The 21,018-nt window shown below is 36.6% G+C and overlaps 2 non-coding genes across 2 annotated transcripts; both read right to left on the bottom strand.

Moving 5' to 3' along the window:
• Nucleotides 1–484: 484 nt before the first annotated feature.
• LOC116129422 lies at nucleotides 485–591 on the bottom strand. Its single transcript, XR_004127915.1, has one exon. It is a non-coding gene; the product is annotated as a small nucleolar RNA R71 (small nucleolar RNA).
• Nucleotides 592–15,104: 14,513 nt separating this feature from the next.
• LOC116129418 lies at nucleotides 15,105–15,211 on the bottom strand. The gene has a single exon (XR_004127912.1). It is a non-coding gene; the product is annotated as a small nucleolar RNA R71 (small nucleolar RNA).
• Between the last annotated feature and the right edge of the window lie 5,807 nt (nucleotides 15,212–21,018).

Genomic DNA, 21,018 nt, shown 5'->3' on the forward strand with positions numbered 1-21,018 from the left:
ATTTGGTTTGTAATTTATTTTTTGTTTTTAGTGCTTTAATTTTTATTTCTGTATTTTTAGTGTTGGACCGTACAGAGGAGTTAGGTTCAATGGCAAATACAGGAGGAGAAAAAGTTCAAAGGGCACTTAAGGATTACTCAAGCCCTACAATTGAGGGATGTGCTTCTAGTATTAGGAGACCACCAATTCAAGCAAATACTTTCGAGATAAAGCCAAACATTATTCAAATGATACAACATTCGATTCAATTTACAGGGTTGTCTAGCGATGATCCTAATTTGCATATCGCAAGTTTTCTAGAGCTATGCAATACATTATGCCACAATAGGGTATCTAATGATGCAATTAGGTTAAGGCTTTTCCCATTCTCTCTTCGGGATAAAGCTAAGGCTTGGTTAATTCTCTACCACCCGGAAGCATCATTACTTGGAATGAGTTAGTTCAAGTGTTCCTTGCGAAGTATTTTCCACCGATCAAGTCTGCCAAGATGAGGAGTGACATCACCAATTTTTTCTAGCAAGATATGGAGTCACTTTATGAAGCTTGGGAGAGATATAAGGATCTCTTATGGAGGTGTCCTCACCATGGGTTACCAATATGGTCGCAAGTGCAAACATTTACAATAGGTTGATGCCAATTATACAAGCCATGGTAGATGCTACAAGTGGGGGAGCCTTGAACAACAAAACACTGGAGGAAGCCTATAATCTGATTGAAATGATGGCAAACAATAACTACATGAGGCCTTCAGAGAGAAATTCAACAAGTACAGCAACGGGAGTGCACGAAGTTAATGGCTACATCGCGTTGGTTGCTCAACTTTCAACCATCCAAAAGCAATTAGGAGTTGCCCTAAAGGTAAATGCTATTGAAACTCGTTTTCTAACTTGTGAATTTTGTGCAGGGAATCATTTGTCAAGAGGATGTCAAGTAGGGAATCCATTTGCTCCACCTCAACAAGCAAATTACGTCAACAATTTTCAAGGAGAGTAACAAAATCCATACTCTAATACATATACTCCAGCATGGCGAAACCATCCAAATTTTTCTTGGAGTACCAACAATTATCCTAAGCCACCTCGTGGCGTTCAAATTCAAGAAGCGAAATCAAATTTGGAGGATGTGCTTACAAAGTTTATGGAGGAATCAGGTAAAAGATTTGACAAGAATGAAGCTCAACTTCAAAATATGAAGTCTTGTTGCAAAATCAATCTGTTTCCATAAGGAACCTTGAAACTCAAATGGGACAAATTCATAGTATCTTAGCGGGAAGAGTTCAAGGAATGTTTTCGAGTGATATCGAGAAGAATCCAAAGGAGCAACTCAATGCCATCATGTTGAGAAGTGTTAAGGAGCTGAAAGAATCAAGAAAAGTTGAAGAAACTGAGGAAAAAGCTGAAGACATGAAATTGGACAGAACCAACAATGCCTCAACACAATGCCTAGGCACAAAACCAGAACTTGAGAACAAAGCCCAAGATGTGAAGAAAGATGAAGCCTCTCTCTCGTATCCTCACAAAGTGTAGAAACCGTAAGTTCATGGACATGTTTAGAACTTTACACATTAACATTCCTTTTGTAGATATGTTAAAGCAAATGCCAAAGTATGCCAAGTTCTTAAAGGAGATCCTTACACATAAAAGGAGGTTTGAAGAACATGAGATGGTCATACTCACCGAGGAATGTAGCGCGTTGCTTCAAAAGAAACTACCACTGAAATTAAGAGATCCAGAGATTTTTAATATTCCTTGCACAATTGGTAGTTTTTTATTTTGATAAAGCTTTATGTGATTTAGGAGCTAGCATTAACTTAATGCCATTTTCTATTTTCAGAAAACTTGGTTTAGGGGAGGTGAAGCCAACCACGATTCATCTTCAATTGGCGGATAGATCCATAACATATCCTAGGGGAGTGGTGGAGGATGTCCTAATAAAGGTAGACAAATTTATCTTTCTAGTAGATTTTGTAGTTCTTGATATGGAAGAAGACCGAAACATACCTTTAATATTAGGAAGACATTTTCTAGCTACAAGTAGGACTTTAATAGATGTACACGAAGATAAACTAATCTTAAGGGTGGAAGACGAACAAGTGAAGTTCAATGTTTTTAACACGATGAAATGTCCATCCGAGTTAGATACTTGCTTGGAGATTAGCATCCTTGATGACAAAGTAGCGGAAACCTTTGAAGAAAACTACCCTAGCTCACCTCTAGAAAATTGTTTAGTCAACTTTAGGATTATGGAGGCTGAATTTGAGAGGGTAGATGAACAACAATTGAAGCCTTATGTGTATGGTGGATTCAAGGATAGAAGGGTTTGGATTTTCCTAGATGATCCAGATTGAAGGAGTCAAAAAGTCGAGCTTACGACTCTAATAAAACGCTTCTTGGGAGGCAACCCAAGCTCTCTACTTTAATTTTGAGTTTTGTTTTAAATTTATTTTAGATTTTCATTTAATGTGTAAGTTTTGATAACTTTGGTTTGGTTTGATATGTTAGTTGTTTATGTTTCACCCATAATTTCTATTATGCACACTAAATTGGCCAAGAAAGGCGTATAGTTTGTTTGTTTTTACTAGATTTCCAATGACTATTGGACATGGCAAATGTTATGCATGCCTTCACGCGATTATCTCCACATTCATCTTGAACATGAAGGGTATTGTAGTTGTTCTCTTTGCACATTGAGGACAATGTTCATCTCTAATGTTGGGGGTAAGGAATATATATATTTTTTTTTTGTGGCCAAATTTAGTTTCATTTGATGGACATCTTTGAATATCTTTTGCTTTGAATTATCTCTTTAAAAGCTTTTGGGTGGAATTGTTTTAGGTGTGTTGTAGGGTCAAAGAGTTAATGTATTTTGCTTTGTTTTGGAACTCATACATAAGTCAATGATAAGATCATATTGTGAATTTGTGACATTGAGATTTTATTAACTTTCGTGTAGTGTAAGGATGATAGTGGATGACAATTGCATTTAGTTATGACTCTCTTGGGAATGGGTTTGATTGGTTTAATAATTCGAAAACTTAGAGACTTTTTATGTGTGTTTTTATGGGCAATAATGTTTTTTGTGAAAATTGTGCATAAACTCTAGAACTCATTTGATAACCACTTGAGGCGAAATCCTAGAATTTGCATTGCTTAGGATATGATTTAGGCAATTTTCTTTGGAACGATTGAGCCTTTCAAGCCAACCTATATTACTTTCTCCCTAGTTAACCCTTTGAGCCTATTATTATACACTTGGTAAGCCTTATTTTTTTTTTTTTTTTGGTTGTAAACCTACTATATCTCACCTTGACGATGAAGCCTAAAACACTTTCCGACCCATCTTATTGTGAGAGACTTAATTTAGGGTGACCTTCTAAGAAAAACTCATGAAAAGAAGTGTGGTAGAAGAAAATAAATATATCTTTTGGACCACAACTTGAGTATGTGCAATGAGATAGGTTCGGGGTTGTGAAAAGAAAAAAAAATGATAGTAGAAGCAAGGTGGGGTAGACGAATTTTTTTATGAGTTACTATCTTCCTTAAAAAAAAAAAAAAGCAAAAGAAAGAAAAAAAATTTTGAAAAAGAATTGAAAATTTTTTTTTTTGCAGAAAAATAAGAAGAAGTAGCTGGGGAGAAGAACTTGAAATGAGGTACATTACATGAGGGTTTGTGCTAATGTTGGAAGGAAGAGTTCAATCAATGTGAAAGGGTAGAGGGTGAATGAGAAGGGAAGTAAGAAAGAGATTGCTCATGGTCATTTACTGTAAAATATTAAGTCTCTTACATTTTGTTAAAAACTCCTTCCCGTTCTTTCATAAACCATTACCCTAGCCTAACGTTACAGCTATGGTAGAGACCTAATGATCCGAGGTAGTGATTGGATTCTACATTAGTGGAGAGTGGTTTGAAAAGTGGGCCTATGGAGTATGATTGTATATTTGTTTTATTTTCTTACTTTGCCTATGGAAGCTATGCATAAAATCGTCCGGGTTTTTGAATAAATGGTTTGTGAATGATTATGAGAGAGTAAAAAACAAGAGTGTAATTGAAATTTGCGTATTCTTTATATTTGCGTGTTGTTGATTATTTGATTTGTTCACATTGACACAATTTTTGAGATGATTATATGTATGGTTCCTAAAATGTTTGTTTGAGTCTTTAGTTTTGAGTCTAGGTGAGGTTAGGTTTGGATGTTTGTGGATATCATTGCTGGAAACCCTCACGTCCACCTAGGGCCACCTAGGGGTTTAAAGGCTTGTTGCATATGCTAAATGCAACCGTGACAATCTACGGAAGTGATTTAGGATAGTTTAGATATAGACTTTATTTTGTTTGTGTTTTCAAGCTAAAGGACTTGTTCTATCGCTTAGCTTGCTAGGGACTAGCAAGAATTGGTTCTTGAGAGGAGCTCTTCTTCAATGTGATGTTACTGTGTTCGTGAAGCTTGCTGTGAGGACTTGAAGTTCAACCAAAGAAGATAGAATTGTTGTGTAGAAAACAAGGAGTGTTTTACAAATTTGGCTATCTTGCTTTGTATTTGAACTCACAAGTTTTTAATAGTAAATTTGCTTCCTCTGGACTTGGTCCCATGGATGTAGGCTTGATGCCTAACCATGTAAAAATGAGTGTGTTCTTTACTTGCCTTGATGTATGTTTTGATTATGTTTATCACAACTCATTTGCTCTAAAAATTGAACAAACAACCCATTCCATATAAGTTTTAAACACTTGGTAACCCTTTAAAACTTACAATTGGTATCAAAGTTTGTTCTGAAGAGTTATTTCAATTGATCCTTGCTTGTTTGTCAGATCTTTATTCCATGTTTGTGCTTGTCTATTTCGTCTTTTGTTTCGTGTCTGGTTGAGAAGATCTACTCGTTTCGAGTTGTGTGATCACCTTTCTTTGTGTGACCACATTTGTTGTTCTGTCACTATGAGTTTTTTGGCAAAGGTGGATCTACTCATAGACCACCATTGTTGGAGGGAACTAGCTTTTCCTTCTGGAGACCTAGGATGAAAGCCTTCTTAAAATCTATTAAAGAAAGAGCTTGGAATGTTTGTGTTGTTGGTTGGAAAGAACCACAAGTTGTTAGTGAAGAAGGTGGTAGCAAGGGAAAACCCTTTGATCAATAGACCAAAGCTGAGTTGAAAGAGTCTAATTTTAACTCTAAAGCTCTGCATGCATTCTTTAATGTTGTCAGTATTAGCCAAATGAAAAATATAGCCAACTGTGAGATAGTTAAAGATGCATGAGATAGACTCCAAGTTAAGAATGAAAGAATTGACACGATTAAAAAGACCATGCTTAGAAGATTGATTACTGAATATGAAAACCTTTTTATGCATGTTGGTAAGTCTATTATTGATTTTCATGGTCGATTGTGTGATATGACGAATGAATGCTTTGCTTTGGGTAAGATCAATACTGACGCTGAACGGATGAACTCATTGGATCACTTCAGACTTTTGAATTCAATCTGAAATGATGGGAGAAGAAATCGGGAAAGGCTCTCGCACTGAAGCATGAGGTAATATCTGAACCTACTGTTTGTGTTGTTTCTAGTGATGGTGAGGAAGATGAGTGCGTTTTGCTAACAAATTTTTTTGCTAAATTCTTGAAAAGAATATGAGAAAACCTAAGTTGAGCAAAAAGGATAAACAACCTTTTGTGAAGAAGTCCACTGACCAAGTTGGTCAAGATGCCTTCTCGAAACGATTTTCAAGAGATAATGACAAGAAAAACAAAGACATCAGGTGTTATGAATGTGAAAGGTATGGCCACATTCAGTCGGAATGTGCAAACACTATAAAGAAAAAGGGAAAAGTCATGGCTGCCACACTAAGCAAAAGTGATGATAGTGAGAGTGGAGGTGATGACATAAATGAGGATGAGAACTTCCTAGCTTTTACGGCTAACCAAGAGGACAGTAGGATCATGTCCTCGGATGACTTAAGAAATGTTTGTAAGGAGCATCAAAAGGCTTATGACAAGATGTATGAGTCATGGGTGAAAGCCATCAAGAAGATCAAATCCCTTGATTATGAAAACTACACCTTAACAAAAGATAAAAAAGTGTTGAATGATAAATTGAAAGTTGTGTTTATTGATTTATCCAACAAGGAACTTTTGTTAAATCAAGCTTTAAATGAACTAACTGAGGCTTAGGCCATTGTTGAAAGATTGAATGCAAGTTCTTACAAACTTGATGAAGTTCTTGGCCAAAGGAAGTCTTTTGGTGATAAAACTGGATTGTGTTTTTCTCCTGGAGCAAGTTCTTCCAAAACTAGCCATTAAGGTGAGCACCTCGAAACCAGTTGTGACCACCATTGTCAACAGAGTTTTAGACCTGAATGTTCTTGCTATACCTCTTGATCCTTTCCTGAAGGTAAAAAGGTTTACTCCTATTTGTCATTTCTGTCAAAAGAAAGATCACGTTAGACCAGATTGTTTCAAGCTTATTGCATATTTGAAAAGATGCATTGGAAATCATATTTTTCTCTCTCAAAAAACCCCGCATCAAAACAATTTTTTTCAAAAATAGAAAAATATTGAGACCTAAGTCTAGTACCAATTGTTTGGTTGCTCATACATCATTGCTTGCATTTCAAAATAACCAATGGTACTTTGATAGTAGGTGTTCAAGGCACATGACAGGTAACAAAGGTTTATTGACTGATCTTGAATTTGTTGAGGCTAGTCATGTGACCTACGGTGATGGCAAAAGAGGTAAAATCCTTGGCAAAGGATCTATTGTTATTCCTGGTTTCCTTGTTCTGAATGATGTATTCTATGTTGAAGGTCTTAAAGCTAATCTTATAGGCATTAGTCAAATCTATTATAAAGGTTGTGTTGTACTTCAGTTGTTGAAGGAAAGAGATCAAATGATAATTGTTATGTCTTGACTAACAAAGTTTCTTGCTTAAGTTCCAAATCAGATTGTGTTGATATTTGGCACAAAAAGCTTAGACACATGAATTATAAAGACCTTGTGAAACTCTCCAAAAATGATGTTGTGAAAGGTTTGCCTAAACTTGTGTTCCCAAAAGGTAAAGTGTGTGGTACGTGCCAACAAGGTAAGCAAACTAAGTTTTCACACAAATCCTTGTCTCGATTGAGTACCTCATGTGTGTTAGAACTTCTTCATATGGATTTGATGGGTCCTATGCAAACTGAAAGTTTGGGAGGTAAGAGATATGTTTTTGTGTGTGTTGATGACTTTTCAAGATACTCATGGGTTGATTTTTTAAGGGAAAAGTCTGATACATTTGAAGTTTTTCAAAATCTGATCAAGAGACTCCAAGTTGAATAAAATTGTGGAGTGAAGAAAGTTGTAAGGATAAGAAGTGATCATGGAAGAGAGTTTGAGAACACTAATTTTTCCAGTTTTTGTGATTTGCAGGGTATATGGCACGAGTTTTCTGCTCCAAAAACACCCCAACAAAATGGAGTTGTAGAGAGAAAGAATATAGTTCTTCAAGAAATGGCAAGAGTTATGTTAAATGCCAAAAAATTACCAACGAGGTTGTTGGCTGAGGTAATCAACATGGCTTGTCACATTGCAAACAGAGTTTTTCTAAGAAAATGTACCTCTCAAACTCCGTATGAGTAACGGAAAGGTAAGAAGCCTGATTTGTCATATTTTTATGTTTTTGGGTGCAAGTGCTATGTGTTAAATGATAGAGATCCCCTTGGAAAATTTGATTCCAAAAGTGATGAAAGGTGTCTTTCTCGGATACTCTTCAAATAGTAGGGCATATAGGATTTTCAATATGAGAACTCAACGTATAATTGAATCATTTGATGTTGTTTTCCTTAATTCAAAAGATTTCTCAGTTTTCCCGTGAAGATGAAATTGATGACTTAGTGTCACCTTCTAATGTGACCACTGACCATGACAATGTGCCCCCTTCGAGTTCTCTTAAAGATGTGACCACATCAAAATCTGATGTCAACACCTCTGCAGCTCAACAAAGATCTCTCCTAAAAAGACAAGGACTTGAATTGGTTGTTGATCTGTTTGATGAAATCACTCAACAAAACACACCCAAAACCAGAGAACCACCCTCCTAGATAAAAGGCTCATCCACCATCTATAGTGATTAGAAATCCAGACGAGGTAACGATCACTAGATGTAAAAGATTGAGTGAAATTAATAACCTGTGCAGTGTTTCTTTTTTAGAACCTAAGAATGCAAAGAAGGCTCTTGAAGACGATTGCTGGATTATTGCCATACATAAGGAGCTGGAACAATTTGAGAGAAATGACGTGTGTAATGGTCAGACAAGGTAATGGTCACTAGATGTAAAAGATTGAGTGAAATTAAAAAACTGTGCTATGTTTCTCTTTCAGAACTTAAAAATGCAAAGAAGGCTCCTGAAGACAATTGCTGGATTGTTGCCATACATGAGGAGCCGGAACAGTTTGAGAGAAATGACGTGTGGAAACTGGTTCCCAAGCCTGAAGGAATTAATGTTATTGGAACAAAGTGGATTTTCAAGAACAAATCAGATGAATTTGGGAACATTGTGTGAAACAAAGCAAGACTTGTTGCACAAGGGTATACCCAAGTTGAAGGAGTTGATTTCGATGAAACTTTTGCACTTGTGACTAGGCTTGAATCCATAGGATTAATGTTGGGAGTTGCCTACTGTATGAAGCTGAAACTTTACCAAATGGATGTGAAAAGTGCATTTTTGAACGGAATGTTGATGGAAGAAGTTTATGTTGAGCAATTAGTAGGATTTCAAGATCCAAATAAGCCAGATCATGTGTTCAAACTCAAGAAAGCACTCTACGGTTTGAAGCAGGCATCGAGAGCTTGGTATGATAAGCTGACCTCCTTCCTCCTTGATCATAAATTCACAAGAGGTAATGCCAACAAAACTTTATTCATAAAGTATGAAAAGGTAATTTTTTGTGTGCTCAAATTTATGTAGATGATATTGTTTTTGGTTCCACCTCACATACTCAATTGGGAAATTTTATTTCTCTAATGAAAGATGAATTTGAGATGAGTATGGTGGGACAGCTAAGCATGTTCCCTGGTCTTCAAATCAGACAAATTGATTGTGGAATGTTTGTCTCTTAGTCTAAGTATGCCAAAAACATGGTCAAAAGATTCAATCTTGAATCTGCCAAGCATGCAAACACCCCAATGAGCTCCACTCTTAAACTTTCCAAGGATGAAAACGGTAAAAAGGTTGATAACAAGCTTTTAGAAGCATGATAGGGAGTTTGTTATATTTGATAGCAAGTAGGCTTTATTTGTGCTTTAGTGTAGGTATGTGTGCAAGGTTTCAATCTAATCCTACTGAGCTTCATCTTAAAGCTGTTAAAAAGATTATGAAATATGTTGCTGGAACATCAAATTTTGGGCTTTGGTTTTCTTATGACTCTAATCCTACTCTCGTGGGTTTTAGTAATATTGATTGGGTAGTGTGTTTGAATGATAGAAAAAACACATCTAGAGGATGTTTCTTTCTCGGCAACAACCTAATCACCTGGTATAGCAAGAAACAAAATTCAATCCCACTCTCCACAGTTGAAGCTAAATATATTGTTGCAGGGAATTGCTGCACACAGGTTCTTTGGTTAAAACAAATGATATGTGATTATGGATTTGATCAAGAATGCATAACTGTCTTTTGTGATAACACTAGTGCAATAAACATTTCTAAAAATCCTGTTCAACACTCTAGAACCAAACACATTGACATTAGGCATCATTTTATAAGAGACTTAGTTGAAGAGAAAGTGATCACTCTTACACATGTTAACACAAACTCTCAACTTGCTGACCTGTTTATTAAGGCTTTAGACTTGCAAACTTTTGTAAATTTGAGGAAGTCCATTGGACTTATTCAAATTGAATAGTGTCTCTATCTTTTCTAATAAATTCCATGGGACAAATTTCCAACATTTTATTGTTGCAAGTATTCTTTTAATTTGTGTTGGTGTTTGAGAATTTTTTTCAGTCTTATGGTAGCATGTTGTTGCAATGTGTCCACCTCGTGCTTTCTTTTCTAAAAGCATTTATATCTTAAGATCTCTCCATGAGTTTGTATTGCTTGACTAAGGGTTTCAATTTTGGGCCGTTGACTTCGACTGTTCCCTTTGTCGGGTGGTGAAGCTCTATTGCCCCATACGAAAACACGGGATGAATTATGAATGGGCCATACCATTTTGAGCGCAATTTTCTCGAGAAAAGTCGTAGTCTTGAGTTAAACAACAACACTTTGTCATCCTCCTTGAATTCTTTGTTCACGATATGTTTGTCGTGCCACTGCTTAGTCTTTTTTTTTTTTTTTTTTGTAGATTCGGGCATTCTCATATGCATTATTGCAAAACTCTTACATCTCATTGAGTTGCAGTAATCGTTTTGCTCCTGCGGCTTGTAGATCGAAGTTCAGAAACTTCACTGCCTAATATGACCTGTGTTCTAACTCTACTGGCAAGTGATAAGCTTTTCCATAAACCATCCGATAGGGCAACATTCCTATTGGTATTTTGAATGGCATCCTATATGCCCATAATGCATCATCAAGCTTGGTGTCCCAATCCTTTTGAGAGGTGCTTCTTGTCTTTTCCAAGATTCGTTTTAGCTCCCTATTGGATACTTCTACTTGGCCACTGGTTTGAGGGTGATATGGTATAGCAACTCGATGTGTAACCCCATACTTGCTTAACAATGTTGCAAATTGGCAATTGCAAAAATGAGAACCACCATCACTGATAATGACCCTTGTTGTGCCAAACCTTGAGAAGATATTCTTCTTCACAAACTTGACAACTACGCAAGCATCGTTTGTTGGCAACGTAGTAGCTTCCACCCACTTCGAAACATAATCTACAGCAACCAAAATAAAATGGTTAGAAAACGAGGAAGGAAACGGTCCCATCAAATCTATTCCCCACACGTCAAACAATTCTACTTCTAGGATATTATATAAAGGCATGGAATTTCTCCTAGATATGTTCCCAACCCGTTGACACTCATCACAACTCATAACAAAATAAAAAGCATCTTTAAAAAGAGTTGGCCAGAAAAATCCTGATTGAAGAACTTTAGCAACGGTCTTTGTCAAACCAAAATGACCACCAACTTCCATTGAATGACAATGACGAAGAATATTCGTCATCTCTTCCTCTGGCACACATCTTCTTATCATTTGATCGGCGCAATGCTTGTACAAAAATGGATCCTCCCAAAAGTAGTACTTTAAATCTGCAAAAAAATTCTTTCGTCTTTGGGAGTTCATTCCAGGAGGCAATACTGTATGCGCCAAATAGTTAGCAATATCTGCAAACCACGACCCTTCTTGAATAGCAAACAATTGCTCATCTGGGAATTATTTGTTGATTGGCTTTTCTTTCTCTCGAACTTCTTCATTGGACTCTAATCGGGATAAATGATCAGCTACTTGATTTTTTGTTCCTTTCTTGTCCTTAATTTCCAAGTCAAATTCTTGTAAGAGCAATACCTATCGCAATAATCTTGGCTTGGAATCCCGTTTTGCTAGGAGGTATTTCAATGCAGTATGGTCAGTGTACACAATAACCTTAGTACCTAGCAAATAAGAACGAAATTTATCAATAGAGAATACTACTGCTAAAAATTCTTTTTCAGTAGTGGCATAATTTAACTATGGTCGCGTTAAAGTCTTTTTGGCATAATAAATCACATGCAAAAGCTTACCTTTTCACTGTCCTAAAACAGCCCCTAAAGCGTAATCACTTGCATCACACATGAGTTCAAAAGGTAGTTCCCAATCAGGCGCAACAATAATAGGAGCAGAGATTAGTTTTTCTTTTAAACACTTAAATACATCTAAACACTCTTGACTAAAATTAAAAGGAACATCCTTAGCTAATAAATCACAAAGAGGTTTAGAGATTTTAGAGAAATCCTGCATGAATCTCCTATAAAAACCTGCATGCCCAAGGAAACTTCTGACAGCCTTTCACTGAATTTGGAGGTGGTAGTTTTGCCACAACCCAGGTTTATGCGAAGAAATTGGTTGGGGGTTGTGGAGTGCTTATAAGATCAGTGGGGCTGTGTGTGTGTTTTCTACTTTCTTCTTATTATAAGTATCATAAAAAAAAAATATATATATATCAGAAAGGAAAGAAAAATGGGCATTGAAGAGCATTGTGAAGATTGGGAATTATGCAAATGGGTTGATATTAATGTCAAAAAGAAAGAGCTTGATAAAGGTTAGGAAGCTACTGAGTGAAAAAAGGGAAGTGTTTTGTATGTTAGTAATAAGAATGAATGAAAATTAAGTCTCTTAATTTGATTTTTGTTAATTTCTCCTTTCGGTCCTTCATGAACTCATACCCTAGCCTAACGTTACAACCTTTACAAAGACTTATTGATCCAAGGTAATGTGAAATTCTACATTGGTGGAGAGTGGTTTGAAAAGTGAGCCTATGGAGTTTGATTCCATGATTCACATATAAGTCATAACCCCAATACTGAGATCAAAATTTTGTTCATGAATGTTATGCATAAAACTATCCGAGTTTGTAGACTAATGGTTTGTGGTTGTATGGATGTTCTAGGGTCGATAACGAAAATGGAATTGATTTTTGCATTGTTTGTGAGTTTGGTGATTTTTAATTATTCTATTTGTTTTGTGTATATGCTATTTTTGAGACACCTCTATGAATTGATCCAAGAATTTTTGTTAGTTTTTGTTCTTTTTATGTTTATGTTTATTTTTATTTTTGGAGTTTAGGATAAGTTTAGTGTGGATGTTTGTGGGTGCCATCACTGGAAACCCCCACGAGACTACAACTCGTCCAACAAGGGCCGCCTAGGGGTTTAAAGGCTTGTTGTATACGCTAAATACAATCGTGTCAATCTATGAAAGTGATTTAGGATAGTTTAGATATAGGTTTTTAATTGGTTGTTTTATTTTCAAGCTTAGAGACTTATTTTATCGCTTAGTTTGCTAGGGGCTAGCAAAAAGTTGGTTGAGGGTTGTGATAAGAGCTTGGAAGTTTATATTTTGTTAGTGATTTAATTGGATTATTTATGGAAAAATGTGTTTAAATTGTGGAATTTGAATTAATTCTTTCATAAATACCTTTTACGGGATCATGGGTGTATTTTGAGTATTTTCAGGTTCAAAGAGATATTTGAAGGGAAAAGAATGGTGTCGATGTAATTCATGACGCATAGGAACAAACGGTACGAGAATCGGAGTTGAAACGAGAAAGTTGTGACACATCAAAGATACAACGTAAAATCTGGAAATCCTTCAAGATGAGCATGCTTTGATGTTTCTGTCATAACTTGAGCTGTAGAAATCGGAATTCAACGATTCAGATGGCTTTGGAAAGATTATTCAGAGACCTACAAAGTTTGTGTTGATGACTTTACCAAATTCTGAAGACCACGGACTCATTGGACAGAAAGAACGATCACCATAGCGACTGTTATTACCGTAGCGGTGATGGGTCACAAGCTTGTTAGGTTAATGCATTATCTTAGTCCGAATCTGAATGGGTTGAGGCGTTTAAATTTTTCCTAAGTAAGATCAAAACCCTAGGACTATAAATAAGGTCTTTAAGTAGTTTTGAAAGAGCTTTTAGAGAAGGAGAAATGACGACTACTATTTTGGAGATCGGAATTCTAGAAGTTCTCGTTCACCAATTAGAGAAGTGTTTATATTTGTCTTTCTTGAACTCATGTTATTAAATACAATGGTTGCTTTTATTACTGTAATTATGAACTAAATCCCTTTTCTAGGGCTAAAGATATAGCCCAATTTATGAATATGTGTTAGCTTTATTGTTGTTAATTCTTATTCAGCATTAATTCTAAGTTTTATTATTATGTGTAATGTGTTCAATTCTTAAGGATCTGAGGGTTGAATGATATCACGGGTTGGGTTGAGATCGAGAGATGAAACCTGATTTGTCTAAGGTAATAAAACCATAGATTGAGCGAACGCCAGAGATAGGTTACCGCGATTTATGAGACTCTAGTAAATTCCACGGAACGTAATGATCTCTTAGCTCCTAAATCCAACTTAGAGATATTTTGGGTTGTTGCTTAAGGGTTAATTAGCTAATTATTCGAGAGAAAGTTGGTGAAATATTAGGGAGTTTGGCCTTTAGAATAAGCTTAATTAGGTTAGCAATAATGGTCAATGCATAGGATTAAATTGGTGTGAAATCTGTGCCCTAGGTTTAGTCATATTGATCTGTTTATCAAATTATTTATAAAATTCTGCTTTTGTTTAGTTTTTAGTTTGTTTTCTTTTTCATTAAATTCATTCTTAAAATTCTATTTCATCAAATAGTTACAAAATAGACTAGTTTGGTACTTGGTAGGTTGTTCCCTTGGGATTCGACACTCGTTTACTCAAGCTTTATTACTTGCACGATTTCGTACACTTGCGAATAGCCTGTCAAGTTTTTTGCGCTGTTGCTAGGGAACTATTTCGTTTTACCAATATCAATACGAAATATTTAGTTGCTAATTTGATTTGTTTTATTTTTTTTAGAAATTAATTTTTATTTTTGTTTGTTGCTTTTAGCTAGAATTTGGAGAGTTTATGTTCAAGAGGTGGTGGTGATCTTAATCCACTAGATTTTGAGATCGAGAGAACGGCTAAACAATTAAGGAAAGATAAGAGGCAAGTTGACTTTGAAAAGTCGATGGCTAACACAGGAATTTTCAATCCCAATGTGGAAAATCAAGAGAATGAGGATACCTTAGGAGGAAATGCAATGGGTGGAGCAGTAGTGTTCAAAGAGCATTGAAGGACTACTCTAGTCCTACTATTAATGGGTACTATTCTAGCATCAGGAGACCACCAGTTCAAGCGAATAATTTTGAGATTAAGCCAACAATTATTCAAATGATTTAGTAGTCATCCAATTCGCTGGGTTACCTAATGATGATCCCAATTATGCGACATATTCAGGCATAATGGAGTATCCGATGACGCAATTAGGCTAAGGCTTTTCCCATTCTCTCTTCGGGATAAAGCTAAGGCTTGGTTGATTTCTCTGCCATCTGGGAGCATCACGACATGGAACGAGTTAGCTCAAGCGTTCCTCACTAAATATTTTCCACCTGCCAAGTCCGCCAAGCTGAGGAGTGAAATTACCAACTTTTACCAACAAGATTCAGAGTCATTGTATGAAGCATGGGAAGGGTATAAGGATCTCTTACAGAGGTGCTCTCACCATGGTTTGCCAATCTGGTCGTAAGTGCAAACATTCTACCAAGGGTTGCTACCAACTATTCAAGCTATGATTGATGCTGCAAGTAGGGGAGCCTTGAACAATAAAACACCAGAGGAAGCATACAATCTGATTGAGGTGATGGCGAACAATAACTATATGAGGACTTCAGAGAGAACTTCAATAAGGAAATCGGCGAGAGTGCACGAAGTTAACGGTTATACCGTATTGGCTGCTCAACTTTCAAAAATCCAAAAGTAATTAGGTAATGTGTTAAAAATAAATGCAATTGAATCTTCTTCTCTAACATGTGACCTTTGTGCAGGAAATCATTCATCTAAGGATTGTCAAGAAGGGAACCCGTTTGCTCAGCCTGAACAAGCCAATTACGTCAATAATTTCCAAAGGGGGTAAGGGAATCCATATTCCAACACATACAATCCAGCATAGAGGAAACACCCGAACTTTTCATGGAGCAACAACAATGAGCAAAAACAACCTCTTATTTTTCAAACTCAAGAGCCAAAATCTAATTTAGAGAATGTGCTAACCAAGTTCATTGAAGAGACAAGCAAGGGGTTTGAGAAGACTAACATCTTTGTTCAAAATCAATCAGCCTCTATTAGGAACCTTGAGACTCAAATTGGGCAAGTTCATAACATATTAGTGGGAAGAGTTTAAGAGTTTTGCCGAGTGATATAGAGAAGAATCCTAAGGAACAAGCATATGCAATCACCTTGAGGAGCGGATAAAATTTGGAAAATTCAGAGGGTGAAAAACAGAAGCAAGAACAAGAGAAAGATTTGAAGGAAGAGCAGAAGAATGATCGCTGTGGTGATGAAATTAATTGCCGCAGCGATCGTGAGAATTTGGAGTAGCTCACCAGGAAGAAGGACGATCGCTACGGCGATGAATTTGGTGGCTGCGATGAGCATGAATCTGCTCCTAATTTGTCAGAATTTTCAACTCATCGCTGATGCGAGCGTGCATCTGAGTAGAAACTTTCTTCGAGCCACACAACCCTTCCATACCCAAAACGGTTGAAGAATCAGAAGCTTGATAAGCAATTTGGTAAGTTTATTGACATGTTTCGAAATTTACATATTAATATCCATTTTGTTGATATGCTAGAACAAATGCCGAAATATGTGAAGTTTTTGAAGGAGATCCTCAAGCACAAGAGAAAATTCAAGGAACACGAGAAAGATATGTTAACGGAGGAATGTAGCGCGCTGATTCAAAAGAAACTACCACCTAAATTACGAGATCTAGGGAGTTTTACTATCCCTTGTATTATTGGTAGTTGTTATTTTGATAAGGTTTTATGTGATTTAGGAGCAAGTATAAATTTAATACCGTTTTCCATTTACAGGAAGCTTGGATTAGGAGAAGTGAAGCCAACCACCGTGTCGCTCCAATTAGCTGATCAATCGATAATATATCATAGGGGGTTGGTAGAAGATGTCTTGATTAAGGTAGACAAACTGATTTTCCCAATAGATTTCATAGTATTAGACATGGAGGAAGATAAGGAAATACATTTAATTTTAGGACAACCTTTTCTAGCCACGGGTAGAGCATTGATAGATGTCCACCAAGGGAAATTAATCTTAAGGGTAGAAGATGAGCAAGTAGAATTTGATGTTTTTGAATCTATGAAATGTCCATTTGAATTAGACTCATGTTTTAAGATTGATGTTCTTGACACCATAATGGAGCAGAATTTTGAAGAAAGCCCATTTTCCCTTTAGAGAATTGTTTGATGAATTCTAGAGATCATGAGGATGAAGTTGATAGTGAAGAGATAAGAGAGTGTTTAAGATACTTAAATGCTCTACCACCCTTGGTTTGTCCTGAAGCTAAATCGATCAGAGAAATTGGAGCCGTGGTGTCTTAGTCCACTTTACCAATCACAAAGGCACCTACACTTGAGCTCAAGCAACTACCATCTCATTTAAGGTATGCATTTTTAGAAGAGGATAAATTTTTTTCCAGTCATTATTAATGCTTCTTTGAGTGTTGTAGAGGAAGAAAAGTTGCTGCGCATATTGAGAAAATACAAGAAGGCCATTGGATGGACAATTGCGGATATAAAAGGTATCAGTCCTTCAATTTGCATGCACAAGATCCTAATGGAGGAAAGTTATAAGCCTACCGTCCAACCACAAAGAAGATTGAATCCATCAATGCAAGAAGTGGTTAAAAGGGAGATGTTGAAGCTCTTAAATGTAGGAATTATATATCCAATTTCGGATAGTGCATGGGTAAGTCCAGTCTAAGTAGTGCCAAAGAAATGAGGAATGACAGTGGTCCGTAATGATAACAATGAGCTGATTCCAACATGAACAGTCACGGGATGGAGAGTATGTATCAACTATCACAAATTGAATTCCGTGACTCGTAAGGACCATTTTCCATTACCATTCATCGATCAAATGTTAGAGAGGTTAGCTGGCCATGAGTTCTATTGTTTCTTAGACGGATATTCAGGCTACAATCAAATTGCTATAGCGCTAGAAGATCAAGAGAAAATGACTTTCACGTGCCCATATGGAACATTTGCCTATCGAAAACGCCTTTTGGCTTGTGCAACGCTCTTGCAACTTTTCAACGTTGCATGATCTCAATATTCTCTGATATGGTTGAGAAGTCAATTGAAGTTTTCATGGACGATTTTTCTATTTTTGGAGATTCTTTTGATGATTGTTTAACTAACTTATCTAATGTTTTACAGAGATGTGTTGACACTAACCTGGTGTTAAATTGGGAAAAATGCCATTTCATGGTATGAGATGGGATTGTGTTAGGTCATCAGATATCCACGAATGGAATTGAGGTGGATCGAGCGAAGATTGAAGCCATTGAGAAACTACCACCTCCAAATTCAGTGAAAGGCTGTTAGAAGTTTCCTTGGGCATGCGGTTTTTTATAGGAGATTCATACAGGATTTCTCTAAAATCTCTAAACCTCTCTGTGATTTATTAGCTAAGGATGTTCCTTTTAATTTTAGTCAAGAGTGTTTAGATGCATTTAAGTGTTTAAAAGAAAAATTAATCTCTACTCCTATTATTGTTATGCCCGATTGGGAATTGCCTTTTGAACTTATGTGTGATGCCAGTGATTATGCTTTAGGGGCTATTTTAGGACAACGAAAAGGTAAGGTTTTGCATGTGATTTATTATGCCAACAAGACTTTAATGGGACCACAATTAAATTATGCCACTACTGAAAAACAATTTTTAGCAGTAGTATTCTCTATTGATAAATTTCGTTCTTATTTGCTAGGTACCAAGGTTATTGTGTACACTGACCATGCTGCATTGAAGTACCTCTTAGCAAAACGGGATTCCAAGCCAAGATTATTGTGATGGGTATTGCTCTTACAAGAATTTGACTAGGAAATTAAGGACAAAAAAGGAACGGAAAATCAAGTAGCTGATCATTTATCTCGATTAGAGTCCAATGAAGAAGTTCGAGAGGAAGAAAAGCCAATCAACGAATACTTCCCAAATCAGCAATTGTTTGCTATTTAAGAAGGGCCGTGGTTTGCATATATTGCTAACTATTTGGCGCAGAAAGTATTGCCTCTTGGAATGAACTCCCAAAGACGAAAGAAATTTTTTGCAGATTTAAAGTACTACTTTTGGGAGGATCCATTTTTGTCCAAGTATTACACCGATCAAATGATAAGAATATGTGTGCCAGAGGAAGAGATGACGAATATTCTTCGTCATTGTCATTCAATGGAAGTTGGTGGTCATTTTGGTTCGACAAAGATCGCCGCTAAAGTTCTTCAATCAGGATTTTTCTCGCCAACTCTTTTGAAAGATGCTTTTCATTTTGTTATGAGTTGTGATGAGTGTCAACGGGTTGGGAACATATCTAGAAGAAATGCCATGCCTTTAAATAATATCCTAGAAGTAGAATTGTTTGACGTGTGGGGAATAGATTTGATGGGACCGTTTCCTTCCTCGTTTTCTAACCATTTTATGTTGGTTGCTGTAGATTATGTTTCGAAGTGGGTGAAGCTGCTGCGTTGCCAATAAACGATGCTCGCGTAGTTGTCAAGTTTGTGAAGCAAAATATCTTCTCAAGATTTGGCACGTCGAGGGCCATTATCAGTGATGGTGGTTCTCATTTTTGCAATCGCCAATTTGCAACATTGTTAAGCAAGTATGGGGTTACAGATTGAGTTGCTACCCCATATCACCCTCAAACCAATGGCCAAGTAAAAGTATCCAACAGGGAGCTTGAACGAATCTTGGAAAAGATAGTAAGCACCTCTCGAAAGGATTAGGAAACCAAGCTTGATAATGCATTATCGGCATATAGGACAGCATTCAAAACACCAATAGGAATGTCGCCCTATCGGATGGTTTATGGAAAAGCTTGTCATTTGCCTGTAGAGTTAGAACACAGGTCATATTAGGCAGTGAAGTTTCTGAACTTCGATCTACAAGCCGCAAGAGCAAAACGATTACTGCAACTCAATGAGATGGAAGAGTTTCGCAATAATGCATATGAGAATGCCCAAATCTACAAACGAAAAAAAAAAAAAAGACAAAGCAGTGGCATGACAAACATATCGTGAACAAGGAATTCTAGAAGGGTGACAAAGTGCTGTTGTTTAACTCAAGACTATGACTTTTCTCGGAAAAATTACGTTCAAGATGGTCTGGCCTGTTCATAATTCACCGCGTGTTTCTGTATGGGGCGACAGAGCTTCACCACCCGACGAAGCGAACATTCAAAGTCAATAGCCAAAGATTGAAACCTTATATTGAGAATAGGAATGAAGACGAGAGGGTTTCAATTTTTCTTCAAAATCCTAATTAACGATAGAAAAGAGTCGAGCTTAAGACTTTAAACAAGCTCTTTTTGGGAGGCAACCCAAGATTTTGATTCCGTTTGGTTTTTATTTATTTATTTATTTATTTTTGTATTTTTCTTTCTTTTTAGTATTTTTTTTGTTATGTTTTTGTGTTATTCTTAGTTCATTATTTCAGATGTGTTGATTTTTTTTTGTCAGGTCATCGGCAAAACACATTCAGGGAACAATCAGTCACTTCATAATCATGCTCGCCGTGGTGATACAAACCATCACTGTAGCGAGCGAGAGTTTCACGCATGAACAGAAGAGTAATCACGCTCGCCGCAACAACATATATCATCGCTACAGCGAGCGTTATTCCTGCATGCAGCCACGATGAAATTCACGATCGCTGCAGCGACAGAGTCCATCGCCTCAGCGATCGCACAACTCTGACGCGATATCGCGTTTATATCAGACTTGTTTTCCTTCCCTAACACATTTTCGTTACATTCTTCTTTACCCTTCCACAATTTTTCTCCTCACCAATTCCTTTTCCTTTCTTCATAATTCCTTCAACCCATCTTCAATATATACTCAATTGCTCACTAACACACTCAATTTCACATCACATTTCGCAGATCAAGGGAGCAAGTGGGATTTCCAAAAAATTCAAAGTTAGGGTTCTAAAAAGAAAATTGGGGGTTTTCGAAATTGAGTTAATCCATAACAATTCAAGGCACATTTGGACAGAATCAGGTTCAAGTAAATGTTTCTCATCCATGTTGCATTGTAATTTTGATTGTTGAAGATTGGGAGCAATTGATTTGAATTTCGTGGGAGTTTGTGGTGATTTTCGTGGTTGTTGCTTTGATTGAATAAGATAAGTTGTAATTTCATGGGAGTTGTAGTGATTTTCGTTGGGTGTTGAAATTGGGTTTAATTGCTTGTATTGGTTGATGGGAAAGAGTTATAATGGCACCCAAAAGAAAGCCAAGAAGTGATAGG

The sequence above is a fragment of the Pistacia vera genome, unplaced genomic scaffold (genome assembly GCF_008641045.1).
Source record: "Pistacia vera cultivar Batoury unplaced genomic scaffold, PisVer_v2 Contig211, whole genome shotgun sequence".
Lineage (NCBI taxonomy): Eukaryota > Viridiplantae > Streptophyta > Magnoliopsida > Sapindales > Anacardiaceae > Pistacia > Pistacia vera.